The sequence below is a fragment of the Bombus vosnesenskii genome, unplaced genomic scaffold, assembly GCF_011952255.1.
Source record: "Bombus vosnesenskii isolate JDL3184/JDL3185 unplaced genomic scaffold, Bvos_JDL3184-5_v1.1 scf7180000016275, whole genome shotgun sequence".
Taxonomy (NCBI): domain Eukaryota; kingdom Metazoa; phylum Arthropoda; class Insecta; order Hymenoptera; family Apidae; genus Bombus; species Bombus vosnesenskii.
Genome location: NW_022884344.1, coordinates 284274 through 299075, shown reverse-complemented (window position 1 = coordinate 299075; position 14802 = coordinate 284274).

The window sequence follows — 14802 nt, the reverse complement described above, 5'->3', positions numbered from 1 at the left end:
ACGTATACGTACGTATGTAAGATCAGTATCTCATAGGGATGGGTATTGTAGGTGGAAATTCGAGTGAACTGAAAATAGGTAAAACTACGGACACGAGAGCGCTCCTCTTTCCGGGTAAAATTGGGATTATGCTGTGGTGACTCTGTGGCTGAAGAGTCGCGGTCGGAAAATAAATGTACAATTACAGTTACGACTTGAATTCATTTAAATTTTACGATTTCCCCATTAGGCAGAGGTAAGTGCAGTAAATTACATTTCTTCAAGTACTTGCAATTAAAAATTACTTTAACAGTGATAAATTCTATTATGCTTCTCATGATTTCATCATTAAAGTACAATATTCGTGAATATTCGCCGAAATAAACAATTTCGAGATCCAGAGAGAAATATTTCGTTCCCTTTGAAGCTTCGTTTTTTACCGATCTTTGATATAAAACGCTAACGAGAACACCGGATGATTATCCGATTCGTAAATATCCATAAATAAAATGTCTACGGTTCGATTCGACGTTTAATCAGTTTAGTAACATAATCCGGCAATAACAATAAAAAAATACACATAAAACAGCGCCAAGTTTTAACGAATGTGATATTGTTAAAAAACGGCGATACGAAACTTTAACGAACCAGTACATGCAACAACTACACCCGTTTTTCTTAATTACTTACCCACGTGATGTGGTGCACACGTGACTTGCAGAAACCAAGGAAGAAATAAATAAGCGACAAAGTAAATACTCAGCGGGTACGTACCTGAAAAATATAAATGTTTTTCATTGTTAGAAATCATGTAACAAGGTATTAACAAGGTCGAAACAATAAATTGTATTAGAATATTGTCAGAAATTAAGTGATGACATTTTGTACTATGTATTTTCTATTATGTTCGTTTCCATATAACATTGTGTTAGTGTGAGAAACTTCATACGAGTCATCATAAGAGTTGAAATTAGAGGAAAATGGTCAAATATGAAATAGTATTGCTACAATGAAATACTGCCATTTTTTAAATCTGAGAAACGAATATCTACTAAACAGTCATAGGCTATCCTAAATGTTTAAATTATAAAATAAATTATGAAATAAAATTGTATCCAATTAAAAGAATTAAAGATTTCTCTTGCATTCATATAGTAATCTCTTTAGCATGATTAGCACTGTATACTTAAAGTGACTATATCTCGTGCATATATCGTGTCCTATATGGAATTTGTAGAACTGCAACTTATGCAGAATTAAGCTTAGTTTTGCAGTAGATGAAATGAAAAATACCAGGAAAAAAGTGAATCTTGGAATCCTTCTCTTTATTTTCAGTCTACGTGACGGGATTTCTACGCTCTTATGCTTTCATTACACTAATTAAAAAGTCCCTTATATGCTTAAAATTCTTACACATTGCCAACAAGATAGAAAAACCGAGAGAGATTGTAAGCGAGAAGAATCTCGTTCTGTGGTCGTCAAATAGTTATACGATAGTTTTGTTCGAATTATGTTCTTTTTGGTTTATAAGATGTCTATTGAAACTTCTTTTGGTAATTGCATTTAATATGTATACAATTTCCTTATGCTGTTTTCCTTTTTCATGTTCTCTTAGAAGGTTTGCTTCAAATTAAACCACTTAAATTATCAATTAGTAATTAATTGAATTGTTTAAATTAAACTTGAACCAGTTAAATAAATTTCTATTTCTAATTTTTATTTCTATCATCAATTTCTATTCTTCCGTTGTAAAAATGATTAATCACAAATATTTTCATCTTTTGACTTTTCCAAGAATGTACTTTAGAATTTGAAATTCGAAACTGAAAAATTACCAGAGCATTATAATATTATTATCTTCGATGTATTATTATCAGCGATATAACGTTATTGCCGGTTAAGCGGTATTATCGCAAAGCCGCATTATCGTCAAGCATTAGCACCAACATACTACAATTTCTCTCTCTGTCGGCAGTCAAACTCTTCCATATGAAATACCTAATCGAAATCAATCACACGATTATCTGTTAACCCGATTGATTTACGGTTACGTGTCTCAGCACATTTAATCACGTATCAAATAAAAGTCATCTGCATATCAATAGCAAAGTATCGAAAACATCAACATTATGTTATGTAACTGTAGTAATTTGTATGCGTAATTAAATTTTTAACGATAGAGATATTGTAAATCGTAGTGTTTTTTTTTTCATGAGATAGGAAATAAATCAACTAACTTAAATTACAGCCAACTTATAATATGATACGAAAGATGAAACGTTCAAACGACTGTCCTATGTTGAGGACATTTTAGTAGGAAGTTTATGATGCACATGAGAACTTGCTATTTTTATGAGGGCATTCATTATTATGACAGTCATTAACTTTACGATGTGGAAAAAACGGTGAATACTTAATGAACATTTAAGTGCTCGCCATTTTCTGTTTAGAAGTAATTAACGCATCATAATCTTGTTCACGAGACAGTTATATATAGTTACATGTACGACGACTATCCAATATAAATGTATACGCTGTTAACAAACACACCTTTTATTTAACCGCTAATGGACAAGTCAATCTTAATGGTGCACACAGATTGAAATACTCGGGATTTCACACTATTTAACACGATATATCTTCCATCATTTACCGTAGAAATGGACTCATTTATTGTTACTGAATATACTCTTAGCAAAGTTAAAAAAGTTTCATTTTTATGAGATTATAGGTTATAGCTATCCTTTCGTTAGCCATATTCAACCACATGAATTTTTCAAGTTTATTATAAGAAAATTAATACTGTGATAACGAAGCACTGATTATCATTGCAACACCAAATTGCACAATAAAATATATTTACTCGCGAATACTAATTAAGCGTATATGGGATAATTAGTGATTATACTTAATAACTTTTGTGCGTTTTGACGCAATACCGCCCGAATGTCGCCGCAACTTCTTAGATTCTTTATTTCGCCAATAGATGTCGCGGCTTGCTACTAAGAGCTACGCAATGATTGGTTATAATCTGCATATGTCATGGTGGCGTTACAAGATTCTTTTAAAATTGTTATGACCTGTCAACTAGGTGATGAGTTCGTGTGCTGAGTCTCTTGCCTCTTGAATTGCCCGGTGCTTATATTCTAATTGTCAGTCTAGGGGGTGTGTTTTAGTGAACGTTTTCTGTGAAATGGGAATTTGTTTCTCCAATTCTGTAACTGTCGAAATATAGTGAACGTCCCGCATGTGGTGCGTCTTGTGCGTACGTGATCGAGGGTGCGTAGCGTAACGTCTTTGTCCAATGTCACGTTCTCATGGAATATTGAGGTTTACGACACGTGGTTCACTTTAGAGCGGAGCCTTTGAGCACTTAGCATCGAGCATTGTAAATTTTACAAGTTGCAAGGTAAGAATTTTCAACTTTCTAAAAAAGAGGAGATGTGTCTTCCGTGTCGTAAACGCAGTATCACCTAAATCTTGAACAAAAATGGAGTCATACATCTTTTCATACCAATCTGTTTTTTCTATCGTCTACGAAGGAGTATTAAGATAATTGTGCCTGAAAAACGCTTAACTTAAGATATATTTTAAATTTTATTCTGCTAATTATTGACTATTGGAGTTATTGAAATGGAGCTGGGGTACTAATGTTTGTTATTTCCTTATTTCGCAATACGATACAGATATGTAATGGAACGATAAAATTGGATATACATTTTTATCAGTTAAGAATTACATTTATTTATCATTAATTTACCATTAATTAAATCGTAAGATATTCGATATATTATTTTACGTTATTTTATATTACGTTATATTATACCATGTTATATTGTATTACGTTATATCATATCATGTTATATTATATTACGTTACGTTGTATTACGTTATATTGTATCACGTTATACTATGTTACGTTATATGATATTACGTTCTATTATATTACGTTCTATTATATTATATTATATTATGTTACGTTATATTATAACACGTTAGATCATATCACATTATAGTATGTTTCGTTATATTGTAATACGTAATATTATATTACGTTGTATTATGTTACCTTATATTATACCACGTTCTATCATATTATGTCATATCACGTATAGTATATGACGTTATATGATATTACGTTACGTCATACTGCGTTATATTATATTATATTATATTATAATACGGTATATTATAATACGTTGTATCATATCACGTTATAGTATATTATGTTACACTGTATTACGGTATATTATATTACGTTGTATCGTATCACGTTATATTATATTACGTTATATCATATCACGTTATATTTTATTACGTTATAATATGTCACATCATATGATATTACGTTACATTAAATTACGTTGTATTATATTATGTTGGGTTATATTACGTTATATTATATCACGTTATATTGTATTACATTATATTCTATTATGTTATATTATATTAGGTTATATTATATTACGGTGTTTAGCAGCACTGGGCCGCAAAGAACAATTCTCTTTCCAACGGTTTGTTCGGTACATAGTATAGTTGGTAGACTGTTTATGAAATATGAGTAATGTTATATTTTTGTGCTTCAATAGGTTTTCCCCTTACTTCGATTTTTGGGATATCATTACGCTTTATGTATTTTCTTGGCTTTACCATTATAATAACACTGTTCTTTAGAACTTCTTCTTTCATAACAGTTTCATAGAATAGCAATTGTATTATAGAAAGACGGAAGGAATTGTGAGTAGGAACAGATGTTTTATCGTCTTCTACTATGAAGGTAGGAATTATTGATGCGTTAAAGGTTTTACTGGACGTTTCTACTGAGATAGCGGAAGTAGTAGAAATGCATTTGTAAAAGTTCCATGGACATCGAAATGAATGAAAATTCACTGCGATAACGTCAATGCACATGTGGAACAGAACGTGCAAAACGAAATTACATAAATTTGGTTTGAAGCTTAGCTTGACGTTTAGTTTGAAGTTTTACCACATGTGGCTGAGCCACAAGGCATTGTTCTATAAGATTATTACTTGTTTCGTGTATTAATGTATTTTTTACAGGACAGGTTATTAGATAATAACGGCGGACGACATAAATAACGACATAAAAAGCCATAGCTTAAACGCGTTTCGTTCAAGTGAGATTGAAACAATTCTGAGAACGAACGTTGTTATGTTATAAAGTGTAACCATATAAAATTCAAATTAATATTAAAATTAAGATTATTATAATCTACACTGCCGTAGGTACATACCAGTACACGTATTAGTATTTATTGTAAATTTAATACTTTTCTCTACTTTTATATTTTATAGTTATTTTATATTAGCTATTTCATTCGAATCATACGAACCTTATAGTATAAAATATAAAATAAAATAAAACTCGTTAGAATTTTTCAATAAGTGTTACCAAGTAGGTATTCTAATATTTATGCCCTTAATATGATGAATTTATATTTATAATAGAATTAATAGAAATAAAATACATTTCTAAAATCAAACTAATAATGCACTAGTTAATCCGCTGTTCCATAGGAGTTTCAAATACGAAATATCTGTACTTTTAACACACTGGTTCAAGATTCTAGGCATGTGACAGATCTAGTACGAAAGGCGTGCATTTTGTCTTTCTTTCTCGTTATGCATTCACAAAGCAAATCGGTAGACTGATTCTTCCTGTCATCTCGGCGAAAAATACAGCTAAATAAACTTCTTACAATGGAAACAGCGCGGAACTGCCTCACATAATAATACAAAATAATGCAGTAGGAATTCAATGTTAAAGTCTTATTACACTTACGACTTCGGTAGATGACAATTTGACATTTCTACGGTTCAGTACTCGAACAAGCTGCCGTCAACGTTGCGCGTCTACATCTGTTACACGTTGTATTAACTACTAACTATTGTATTAATTATTACGTGTCACATTCGCTAGTTGATTCGTGTAATACAGATGCAAATGCGTGTTAAACCTGTGTTCATTGGCAAATATATGGGTGAGATGTTAAAGATGATGAAGTATTCTTTTCTTTTGTTGGAAAAGACAAGGGCAGAGCAAATATATATGGACAAGGATCGTTCCCGTTAGCCTGTTAACTGCGAAGTTTAATTTCAAAAATCCCTTACGGGACGTACAGGTAAAATCAAGCAATGACGAGTATACACGTCGTACGTAGAGTATATGTTCCTATCATAAATTTTACGAAAAAAGTAGAGCAGAACGAGGAGGGATTACATTTTTATTCGATGAAAAATTAACAATTCATCGTTGGAAAAAGGTATTGTTATTAAGAACTTAAAAATTGCCAAGAAAGTAATAAAGTAAAGTACACAAAACAATTCCGAATAGCCGATGTATGGGGGATAATAATCAACTCAATTTATAAAGAACAATACATTATACGGAGCATAACCGATATACCAAAGAAAATAATCAAGTAATTAAACTTTTTATCTTTTTTTTTTATAAAATACATAATAGCTTTACTGAAAGTATATTTATGTAACTTTTTACTAAAATTTTGAGTTTTTATAGTAAACGACGAATATATACGTCAACCGCATATAAGCCCTTCAATTGGTTTTATAATAGTAACATATTGGTTACAATGATTAGACTGCGAATTTTTGTGCATTTTCATATTTTTATGGAAATACGTAAAGGAATGGAATTTGAATAAAAATCACATATTACGATAGTTACTCTACTTTGGATATTTTATATACTTTTGTACATTACGTGCAATGTATGCATTTTTATACCACTAAATTTCCTATCCTCATCTGTGGGAAACAAAGTTTGCGGAAGAGATACCATGAAAATGAAACCGAATCTATGCGAGATAGTATAAAAATTTTGTAAAAAGTACAGAAATACATCTGAAAGTCCGACACATGAATGCGAAATAATAAAATATTTCCATTTTAAATTAACATGTTTTAAGTGAATATATTTAGAAAAAAATTTGTGTTAATTATATATGCAAGTAAATCTTTCATCTTTGTTAATATACGATTCAATTTATGTTCATACATTTAATTTTTTTATTAATTAATTTCTCGATATTAATTCTTACGAAAATATACATGTCCTATACAAATTACATATTTTCCGTGCTTTTTGTAGCAAATACAAAAAGCATTTGTTCTTTTTATGAGGTTCCTCGCTCTCACAGTACAATTTTTTTCTAGCCACACAAAAGTACGTACTAATTATAAATTTCTTATATTTTAGAGAAACATTGTGATAGTGCACATTATTTTTCTCCCCTTGCATATCCATTTCGTTAACATATGCATTACCAAATAATTTACATTTTGGTAACTTACTACACATTTAGGTAAACAGTCATCAACGTTTCATTGTTTTTTTCGTTTCGCCGTTTGTCCTCCTCAACTTACTTCGACTGTAATTACTTAAGTATTTTGCGGATAACTATTTGATGCCCCCCTTGAGGACAAACAAAAGATAATCCAAAAATTTAATTAAACTTTGAAGCAACTGCCAGTATATTTGGTTGCTTGTTCTTCATTTTTTAATTTTACCCTAGCCGTTACGGTATAACACCTTTGGGATTGACTTTGATCATTAATCAACGGTCTTGACTATTGTGAAATACGTGGAAAAGAAATTATGAGAAAGTTGGCAGAGGCGGGTCAACCTACCTTCGTTATTTTACGACTTATGTTTACGAACTTTCCTATAATTGAACTTGCGTCATCAACGCGATCTCTATCTTGTTATTTCTGGTAAATTCAATTTTTAAATCATTTCTACTGTCGCGTGATTGCATTTGATGGTATTTTGCATCATGGTTAACATCTGTTTGTGCACTTATATGGATAAAATATATAACGTGGTCCAAAAATTCCAATATATCGATTGTAGTAAATTAAAATTTACCATCCTTTTCCTTTGCGCTTTATTTTTCCTAAAATTTACTTCTATACATGTTAATGATTATGAAAATGCATTATAAGAATTTGCATTTGAGTATACAATGCTGAAAAATACTACCTTTTTATTTTATGAAAAATATTCCACAAAATATTTGCTCACGTATTATAAGTTTGTTCTGTAATCGTAGAACTTTACTCGTAACATATAGGAAAATATGTTTCCTTGAAAATTCCAGTGACAAATCATTTTCAAAATTAATGCTGTACCTTAATCGTAATTCATGGAAACAACAAAATAATGACTCTTGTATGTAAAAATGACTTAGAAAAAAAGATACACGTTACTTGTTCGTAACTAAATTCAATTAATATTCATCAATATGCTAACTAGCCCCTTTTTGTTGAAAAATGAAAATTTCAATTTTTGATGCGTTCAGTAATATAAAACATTCATGATAAATTGGAAATATTCGATACGATGTTTTTTGTCAGTGGTTTAGTGGTGGTACAAGCGAAAATAATTGAACATTTATATGCATTTTCAATTTGCCTCTCTTTGAATGGGAAACTCAATATACTGAATTTATAATTAGTATAGCCATTTGAAAATACATTATAAAATATTGGACGAAAAATTTCAAAACAGCATTTGCTACTTATTTGTAAGTAAAAGATAGATTTTCCACAAGTGTTTCTTTTCCTTCTTATTGATTGCTCCAATTATTCCTTTGATAACAAAATACATTTGTTTTTTCTACTAAATAGTGATATTAAATTAATAGTAACATTCAGGTACATGTAAGTAATTTGACCTATGTCAAAAGAAAAGGAGAATGACCAGTCTTCTAACAACAAGACAAATAATTTTCAGACAAAACAGTCATATCAACGCTACTTTAATATTACACAGTAATTACTAGACAGCAGATTTGTATGTATTTATGGGAAATTTGAAAACGCAAAAATACAGAAAATTCGCATAAAATACCACCAAATATAAGATATTTAAAATACAATACTTGTTACAATATTCAATAAGTGAAAGAAATTTTTGTAATCTAGTAATTGTTATCACATATTATCAACATGATATTTACGATTATGTCTCTATCACGTGGATTCCTGCTTCCTCAAGGCCGTAAATTCCAATCTCGAATTTACCACACTATTAAATGCATGATCTTCGCGCGACTGATTGCCAAGCAACCCTGAACTGTTTCCTGGATTCCTGCGAATATCAAATGATGCAAAGATCGAGTCCGTGATCCTCGATCGATCGATCGAATCTAGGATTCTCGGCTAGAACTCTGCTAATGAAATAGTGACGATCCAATGACATGGTTCTACGGAATCTTGAACAATTCTACTGAACGTAAAGTTTAATCGAAATGGATATCACGCACACGATTCTCAGTATAAGATAATTCTATTCTCGAATGGTCTAATGGAAACTTGAACTTCGAGATCAATTTTGCGACAGCTTTCTTCCAATATTTTCCAATATTTCCAAATCGAAGACGTAGAATCCACTTATGGTGGTCGAGACATATAATTTCTTAACATCTTTCATTGCAAGTTCTATACACGTAACTTCCTCAAATGCGTTTCAACTTTTATCGCTATAATCGCAACAGTCGTATCTCGTTACAGTTCCAATGAAATCACAAAATCTTTTGTATAATATATGCATAAAAAGTATCCAAGGACGTTCCAATACTTTCGACAGCCACTGTAAAAAGAATCTTCGTTTTCGCTAATTTTAAAACTCCCCGAACGGTAGTAAAATCTTAAAAAGAAAAAAAATGAAATTGTAGAATCTAGAAAGAAAGAAAGAAAGAAAGAATTGCTTTTAGCATTTGTTGGCGAAGCGACATGCTCGAATCCATTGAACGTTTCGTGTTAGCTGGCTGAATTTCACTTGCAAATTTCATTGTAAGAGCGGAATGATCGATGAATGACAAAGACGTCTCTTGAACCGGAGACGCCTTCGATACTTGATGTACGCTCTACATATATTTTTGTGGGTGGCTGTGAAGAACAGTTATCCGTGATGGAGAGAAAGATTTATGGCTACGTCCCGTCGATCCGTCCGATATCTCATAGAATATACATAACTATCTATCGATAGACCGATTCTTCCGTTCCATGTTCGGCGCAAAGAGTTTTATTGGCAACGCTAGTTCATGAAAAGTGCATAATACATACTAGACCTTTGTACCAATATCGTTTACTTCTCTATTTCCGAATACCTTTCTCTTCTCCATCTCTTTATCTTCGTTGCCTTTGATTTCGTTCTATTACACAAGCTTTTATTTCCTTTTTGCATTCGTTTTGCTCGTATCTCCTATAACTCGACATTTTTCTGTTGTTTTTCACGTTTTTCTTTCCATCATCTCGTCTTTTTCTCTTTTATTAGCACGGGTTGAACAACCTTTTATTTGTCGAATTTATTTGTCCAAAATAGAGAGACACAAAATGGAAACAGAGAAATCGCGTAAATGGTATTTACAACGCGATGGAAGCGAAAGAAAGCAGTTGCCTCGTGTTTCCAAGTTTACGATTATAGATACTCAGTACGCCAATAAAACACCGCAGATGATCGTGGATTTTTATGGCGTTCAGAACAAGGAAAAAAGATGAAAAATATTTATGATGGAAAAGAAAGTTTCTGCGTGAACGCGGATTGCTTTTCTCAACATGTAGTCGATAAATTATTAAGAGGATCGCTGGCGAAAACGAGGGAAGCGGCGTTTTCAGAACTACGAGATTCAAGGGACGCAGAATTTTGATTACGTGGCTGCCTACTTTCAAATATTGAATACGAAGAATAAAAAGTAGAGAGATCCTTTTCGAATGTATGTAATGGCCCAATATAATTTACAATGTGTTCCAGACTTTTTACCGCCAAGTACGTAGCATCGGTATGTTTCACGAATATAAATAAGGAAAGAATGTTACATAAAACATAGGCTCACAAATTCTTTAGGAAAAAGATATGAGAAGGATAGGAACTAACGATGCGCATATCTGTGAATAATATGGTAGAATTTAGCGAATCATAAACATGTCGTTAATTTTCTTTTATTTCAGTAGATGCGTTATTCCTCGTACGAATTTCTCGTGTAATTCTTGATTACAATTATTCCATCGTATCGACTGCAACGATAAAAAAAAATTCAATATTTTGACAAAATACTGGTATCACATTGAATCATTTTATTGAAACACTCGCTTGTATTTTGTATATTTTTTTCGAGCAGCGTATCGGAGAATATTTTTATTTCCTACGCGAATTTCACTTTTTTACGATCGAATCACTAAGATTTATTTCGATACACTAGAAATTCATAACAAAACAGTCTACGAAAATAGTTGTAAGTTTTTGACATCGTGTTAAAACCTTAAATTAAAAGAAGTTATATTGGACGCGAGTATAAACGTAGAATTTTCTGGCAAAGTACTTTTCCATAATTTCGACATTTTTCGAGATATTTTCCTGACAAAATTAAAACAGGATAATGGTATTATAGCATACGCATTATTTTATTATTTTCAATTGATCAGAGTCAATCAAATTGAAACGATTTCTACTCGTTCGATCAGAAACAGTCTATTCTATTTTTGATCGAACGATCTGGTCATTTCAACCGTGGTCGCCTAATGTAAACGTGGTTTAACGAACCTGCTTTTAAAATTCTGTGTGTTCTATTTTATACAAAAGCGAATTTGACTGTTGGGGTAAATTATCTGAAACAAAAGGTGGTTGTACAGTTACGAAAACTTATTTGAACGCAATTTTCTGCCAGTATTTATTCAGTCGTTAGCATTTATTTAATCGAAATTAATCGAAGAGAGTCGACGCTGGAGGAATCAGAGCAGCGGATGGACGAACGAGTTGGCCGGAAATTTTCGAACCGCTATGCTTTTTCGCCAATTCTCGTTGGTCCATTTCTCCACGTAGAGAATTGTGTAGCGTCTTTGGTGGCCGAAGAATCGTTGCTCGGTTACGACGTAAGACGAAGTAAGAGGAAGAAAACGAAAATGAAAACGAAAATGAAGACGGGAGGTTGCAAAGCGAAACGAGGTGAAAGACCGGGCAAAAAGGTAGCGGTTCGTGTCTGAAGCTAATGCGTTCGTGCTACAGAACAAAGAGCCACGGCCAATCTGAAGCAGTGGCTGGAAAAAGGAAGAGGAGGAAGAAAAGAGCTCCATTGACCTATTGACATACTTCCATTTCCATTTTCAACAACATGGCCACGTCATCGAGAGGATCCGACCAATGCACGTGTGACCGCACGTACGAATTCACAGCTGTACATGTACATGCTCCCATGCCAATGGATACACAGCAAGCTGTGACGTGTACACCAACACGAACGCGTTCTCGCAACTTTTCTTCCCAGCTCTTTCGTAAATCAGTTACGCACTAGCGAAATTGTTTGCTCAGGTATACGACTCTACACGGACAAATATCAGCTTTTACCATCATCGTCAGAAATTTCTGTTTCCTGTTTGTCACGTCGTTTGACAGTCAGATCTCGTACATTCTATGGGCATAAGACGTGGATGAGCCAAAGATGTTACGTATAAATACACGGCATTTAAAGAATTATTAAAAAATAGTGAGAGAGATACGCGACACAAACGTAGAACGATAATTTCGAGTTTTGAATGTCATTGAAATAAATTAAAATAAATATCGTCGAGAGAAATGAAGTCTTAACTGCTCCGAATATGAGTAACCATTTGGAGCGATTAAGATTTTATTTGGTTAATGGTAACCATTATTGATAAGGGAACTAACGATGGAATTTTATTATAACGATAGCATTCTATTTTGGTTATCGGTAACCAATATCGATAACGAGAATTTTATTTTGGTTACCGATAACCATTATCAATCGCGAAAGACTTTATTGGTATTCGACCGATAACCAAAATAAAATTTCTGTCATCAATAATGGCTATTCGAAACGAAGAACGATTTCCATTGTCAGCAACGCTTATCTATATCCAAAAAACCGTTTTTTCCCGTTATCAACAACCCTCATCGATAAATAAAAAAATTGTTAATCGCATATAATGGTTATTCGTAACAAAAATCATTTAAAGAAAAATACCAAATATCGTACCATGACTTTTAAAGTTTGAGTTATAACTGAGTTATAGTCTCTGGTATCTTCCTCGTGGGAACAGTTTAGCTTATACAAAACATGAACAAGTTTCGAAGAATCAGGGTTACTTCTCACCAACTCCAATAAAGTACTTTAATAATATATACTCAGAACTCTGAACTTTTCGAAAGCTTTAGAAAAACCCAATTGGTTTGTAATTTTACGTGAAATTATCCTCTTAAATCAACATTAAGGAAAAGTTTAATCTTGGCGTATTTCATTCGATGAAATCGATGTTCGGTGTTGATTAAAATATCAAAGACGATAATAAGATTAAAAAATATAATAAATATTGTATCTAGTTACTTTCATCGGAAATTCATTAAAGAGAATTACAAGGGATCTACAAATTTATCTAGCTAGTTCGTGAAACTACAGCAACTTAAGACAAGTGTAGCAAAGGACCGTTTGATCTATTTCGTGGGAAAATTTAACTGTTAAGATCATAGTTGTGGGCTAAACACAATGAATTTCGGTTGAGTACATCTTCTCTGTTTGCCTTGACTATGTTCTTAGTTGTCAGGTAAATTTACCGTAAAGTAGATGAAGCCACCATGAATGTGCTTTCATACACTGTTACGTATAAACATTTAATCAGTTAGAAAATTAGAAAAGAATTGGAAGCGTTTGATGGATAAGATTTTATTTTTCCGTAAATAATACACTGGAAATAATACACTCGTCCAGCTTATCGATTATAGATTATTTCATTACTGTCGTAATTTCACGACCACTCAAAATAAAATTATTTGTTAAGAATTTTGGATCTTAATTGCCGAAATAATGGTATAGGAACACTAAATTTACACTTAGAATTTATATTCAAATAGTTATATATTTATTTAATAAACGATTTCAAGGATATTCATGGATACACACTTGCACGCGTCTCAGCACTTTCTTTGTCTCACCTTCTTCCAAACCACACTGTTAACTAAGAGAACAGTTTATATTGTTTTGTTTTTGCGACGCCGCGCACACACATACTTCCACACACTCACATTCACATACATGTATCACTACTACGCAGCTAATCTAGTCTAGCACATAAAATTATACATATTTCAATATTACTATTTATCAAACGTTCTGTTACTTCAATTGTTCTGTAATAATCTTGGAAGATGCACGTGACCCTCAATTTGCAATTAAAAAAACGTAAGGAATCTTACATAAGCTAAAGTTATTCGTTTTGAATAAAACATTATAGTTGTCGCGTTCATGATAATCGAGAAGAGTTCAACGATGCGTAATGACAAGTACGTGTAACGTTAATTACTAATATTTGACACTTGACACAAGCATGTATCATTAAAAATTTTCCCTAAACAAAACCGATTATTTATTTGTTTACTTAATTTTGTGCATTAATTTAAAATCAAAGATCATTACGATATAAATAAGATACAAACATAAATACAAAAATAAAATACAAAGGCACAAATGAAATACCAAATACAAGATTGTAGGAAGCAAAATAAATAGAACAGAATTTCTTCTGCTTTAAACAATTTCGTATTTGATATTTTACTTGTATCTGATGAAATTCTTTATTCTATTTATTTTATTTATATTTTGTTTAACGATTCGAATGAAATACACGCATGTTGAAATATATACATTCTTCTTGCTTGCTAAAACATATTAATCTAGTTTATTTCGGGTTCCCTTTTATACTTTTATATCTGCACAAATGAAATGAATATGTACGTATTCATTTGACCAGAAATTCACATTCATTATT